Source organism: Scylla paramamosain, chromosome 20 (assembly GCF_035594125.1).
Source record: "Scylla paramamosain isolate STU-SP2022 chromosome 20, ASM3559412v1, whole genome shotgun sequence".
Lineage (NCBI taxonomy): Eukaryota > Metazoa > Arthropoda > Malacostraca > Decapoda > Portunidae > Scylla > Scylla paramamosain.
This window is the reverse complement of record NC_087170.1, coordinates 12666495-12671494: the sequence shown is the minus strand read 5'-3', so window position 1 is coordinate 12671494 and position 5000 is coordinate 12666495. Positions and strand designations below refer to the sequence as shown.

The 5000-nt window shown below is 33.7% G+C and overlaps 1 protein-coding gene and 1 long non-coding RNA gene across 7 annotated transcripts in view; both read right to left on the bottom strand.

Annotated features, from left to right (window-relative positions):
* LOC135110350 (uncharacterized) overlaps positions 1-2140 on the bottom strand; it is a 6806-nt gene extending 4666 nt beyond the window's left edge. Inside the window, exon 1 of the long non-coding RNA XR_010273210.1 lies at positions 1-2140. This exon is cut by the window's left edge and continues 469 nt beyond it. This is a non-coding gene — a long non-coding RNA (uncharacterized LOC135110350).
* Positions 2141-4384: 2244 nt separating this feature from the next.
* Positions 4385-5000, bottom strand: part of LOC135110349 (uncharacterized) — an 18108-nt gene continuing 17492 nt past the window's right edge. For all 6 annotated transcript variants that reach the window (XR_010273208.1, XR_010273204.1, XR_010273205.1 and 3 more), the window contains one exon: positions 4385-5000. This exon is cut by the window's right edge. The gene's annotated coding sequence lies outside the window, so the exon portion shown is untranslated.

The following is a 5000-nucleotide window of genomic DNA, read 5'->3' as shown; positions in this document are numbered from 1 at the left end:
TAAAAAACGCATCCAAACACATTAAAAAGTCTGACACTCTCAGGCAAAGAAAATATTACAAAGAAAGAAAGGGCAGCATAGAAAACTAAGCTAAATATTGTTGTCTTAGGATTTCCCTGTTTTGCCTCCTTCATTTCTCCTTTGTTTTTCGTCCTCCTTCCCTATTTATCCTTTTTTCTTCCTCCTACAACTACTATCTACATGCCTAAGTTAAGAAACACACGGAAAAACGTCAAAAATACTAGAAATTACTCGAAATATTGAAGATAAGGGTCTGTGGCAGAGAACCCCCCCCTGGCCCCCTGATGACGTCACACCTGAGGTCGTGACGTCACGCCAGGATACGTGCGTAACGTATTTCATTTTAAAATTGACCCATAGAAAAAATGGAGCTAGGTTGGAATGCATTATATATTCTGACTTGATAATTACTTTAATAAATATTCATAATATTATAACATCTCCAGCCTCAGTAGTATGAAAGAAATATCAATATGAATTATGAAAAAAACGTTGGAACATTTGACCCCATTAAAACCATTGAAAAGTCTACCTATTTTTTCACTTAACAGAAATAAAAACACTTTAAAAATATGAACTATCTTTTCAATCAATTAAAACTTACCTAGAACCAGAAGTAAACGAATGAAAAATAAATCTGTAAAAAAAAGTGTTGGAACCTAAACACGAATAAAAAACATTGAAAAGTCCACCCATTTTAACTTAATAGCAATGCAAAGCACTTTAAAAAATCTGAACTATTTTTTCAAATAACCTAGAGTTACTTAAAAGCTCAAATAAGGAAATAAGGAAATAAAAAATGTCAACATTTCGACTTTTAACAGGACCACAAATCATTTTAAAGTCCACATATTTAACTCAACAGGACGGCAAACCAGTTTAAAAATCATAAGCGATTTTTTAAAGTATAAAGAACTTCATTATAGCCTCGAATAAAAAAGCCAACAATGGGGTTCCGTAAAATTCAGCCCAAAAACAGGCCTATAGTTACGTTATAAACAACAGCAAATACAACACATTTCCTTAACAAAAGCCTCAAAACCACTTCATAAGCAACGAAACATTTATACAAACCATAAAAAATTACTTAGAAACCGAACTTAAAGAGTTAAGGAAAACGAAAATATATTGGAACCGAAGAGCAGGCTGGGGCCTGTAGAGATCAAACATGGCGGCCGCTAATTTGCCTTAATTACTCTGTTATCACACTAAAGCCAGGCAATGGCGATATACCTCACAGGCGGACATGAAAATTCGAACTGAGGCTACATTTTGTGACATGTTTGGCTTACAATACGTGAGAAATAAAGCAAATAATGGCTGAGTAGGGACGACCTATGTCTACCGCAGATGTCATTTTGACGATCCTTCATTATTTTTTACTAAATTTCAAGCTATATCGCGACTCAGATATAAACATAAGTAAAATATAAATCGATAATCTCAAAAAGTACCCTAATAACGAATAATAATGAAGAACTGAAAGACGCTACTGGAGGGAGGAGGAAGGGTTGAGTGTTATGGTGTAGGCGGTGATGTTAACCGAGGCAGTCATTGCTGTACTCACATTACATTAAGTAGCCGTGTCTCTCTAGTGATGCTTGGTGGTGTTTGATGCAGGAGGAAGCTGCAGGGAATATGGAAGCACTGGTCACTAGTGTCTGTGTGTGTGTGTGTGTGTGTGTTAAGACTGACCAATGCCGAGGAAAACATTCTGCTTCCATCACTGTCATTAAGCAGTCGTGTCTCTTTGATGATGCTTGGTGGTGTTTAATGCAGGAGGAAGCTCCAGGGAATATGGAAACACTGGTCACTAGTGTGTGTGTGTGTGTGTGTGTGTGTATGGGGTAAGACTAACCAGTGCTGACCAAAATACTCCTCCTGCCCTTATGTTCATCCCCCCTTCTCTCTGTCCGTCTCTCTTTGTCGCACACACACACACACACACACACACACACACACACACACACACTGCCTGCCGCCACTGTATTGGCGGCGTTAGAGACCGGAAAATACATGAAAAACACGCAAATCTACAGCGAGCGAAATGTCAACTACCGACCACGAAATGTAAACACAGACAGCAGATCTCTCTCTCTCTCTCTCTCTCTCTCTCTCTCTGCACAAAGATCAAGGGCGAAAACAAACTAAGGGAAATAAATAAATGGCCAACTGGAGATTATCATTACTTCTAGTATTCAATTATTGGTATATATATATATATATATATATATATATATATATATATATATATATATATATATATATATATATATATATATATATATATATATATATATATATATATATATATATATATATTTATCCACTTCTCTCTTCCTCCTTCTAGTTTATATATCCTTCCAGGATATTTATATTACATTCATACATCCTCTTCAATTTTATTACTTATTTTCCGCCCCGGACTAAATACTTTTGACGCTATAAATGTGTTTACCTCTGACCTACACGATGCCTTGAATAAACATAAGTCTATAATATCCATTTTCATTGATTTCAGCAAAGCTTTTGACACAGTTGACCCAAACATTCTAATAGACAAATTACGTCACTATGGTATTCGCGGTTGTGTGGAAAATTGGTTCAAATCATATTTAACTGGCCGATCTCATTTTACATCCTACAATAACTCTAAATCAACCATCAAACCTATACATCTTGGCGTGCCACAAGGTAGCATCTTAGGCCCTATTCTTTTCCTGATATATATCAACGATATCAGCAATGCCTCTACTGCTTTCAACACTATACAGTTTGCTGATGACTCCACCTTGTACATGATTGGTGATAATCCCACTGACCTAATCTACAGAGCCAACCTAGAATTATCTGCCTTTTCTGAATGGTGTCTTGCAAATCGCCTAACAATTAACACAGCTAAAACTTTCTACATGTTATTTACAAAACCACCACCAAATACCAACCCTTACCTAGACTTACCATATTAGATAAAGATATCACGCAAGTTTCTAAGACAAAATTTCTTGGAGTCACATTTGACAATAATCTTACCTTTAAATATCACATATCAAACCTTTGCCTAAAATTATCTAGATCAATAGCTCTATTGCTGAAAATAAAAAACTTTGTTCCAGTGGAAATTATGAAAATCATGTATTATGCCCATATATACCCACACTTAACCTACTGTAATCCAATTTGGTCCACTACCTACCCATGTCATCTACAAAATCTAAACATCCTCCACAAGAAAATTATTAGAATCATGACTAATAGTGACTTCCTCCAACACACACCTCCACTCTTTAAATCTATGAAAATCCTTCAACTCTCTGACTTATCAAACTTCTCTATTGCATCATACATGTTCAAATTGATAAATTCCAACAACAACAATACCCTGACCCTAACTCATAACCACTCCACATGCTACAGGCATTCTCTACAGATTCCCCATTATACCTTAACTCTCTACCAACACTCTCTAATGTATAAAGGTCCCAAAATATGGAATAGCACCCTGTCACACATAAAAAATTCATTAAGCGTAAATATCTTTAAGAGAAAACTAAAAGAATATTTATTGTCTCAATACTGACACATCTTGTACTTCAATCAATTTTTATCAATATCAATTATTTTGTTTCTTGGTATTGTAACCAAATAGTTCATATCCTCTGTAACTAAAATAGTTTATAACCTCTAGTATATATACATATTTATTTCTGTTTGTTTAATTATTCTCAAAACTAATATTTGCTTGTTTATAATCAGATTCCACTTCAATTTTCTCTATTTCTCATGTATAATTATGATTTTTCTCCTTTCCTTCCTGTTCTTGCAAAGCCATTTATCCCTAAATCTTTCGTTATTGCTATTAATTTTTTTTTTTTTTTTACATTTTCTTCAATTAGATTTTTAGTTTAGTGTTGTTTTACATTTCAGTATTAAGTAGATATTAAGTGTGCCCAAAAAGCTTGTGCTTCATAAGGGGCTGTTTGTCTTTCAATTAATTGTACCTTAAGCTTATATATGTATTACAGACAAACATAATAAAGTGTTTAAAGTGTTTAAAGTGTTTAAAGTGTCTACTTCTTTCTTCTTTCTCCGTTTTTTTTCATCTCTTTTCTCTTTCTTTAACTAACCCAATTATACATTTATCTTGCTTCTGTCTTCTCTTCTTTAATTCTTCTCATGTATCTTTTCCTTCTTTCCTCACATCCTGTCATCTCAACTTTTTTTTTTAATACATTTATTTTGCTTGTCTTTGATGTTTTCCTTTAGTTTTCCTTTCCATATTTTCGTCCCGATTTTCCTCACATCGTATTCCCTCAAAACTCAGTCGCTTCAGCAGTTTAATGACCAATAAAACCCTATAGAATATAAGAGATCAGTTTATATTGATATAAAGGAAAATATAAATTATTCACAAAACTTCAAGCAAGATACAATACCAACACATCAAAACACAGCTGTACATTATTCTTAGAAGGGATCGCCTCACCTTCCAGTATTCAATTTGATATATATATATATATATATATATATATATATATATATATATATATATATATATATATATATATATATATATATATATATATATAAGATAAGATTTACACAGACTATAAATAAATCTAACTTAGTAAGTTTCTAACACAGAAATTATTCACACACTCACCCGTACATACCGTACATTAACCTCTCTTGGCACACACACACACACACACACACACACACACTAAATTCTGAATTCTGTAAAAAGATTAGACAGGAAACAAACACACACACACACACACACACACACACACACACACTTAATTCTGAATTCTGTGAAAAGCATAGACAGGAAAAACAAAAACACACACACTTAATTCTGAATTATGTACAAAGCATGGACAGGAAACACACACACACACACACACACACACACACACACACACACACACACACATACTTACTTCTGAAATTTGTAAAAAGATTACAGAGGAAACTCT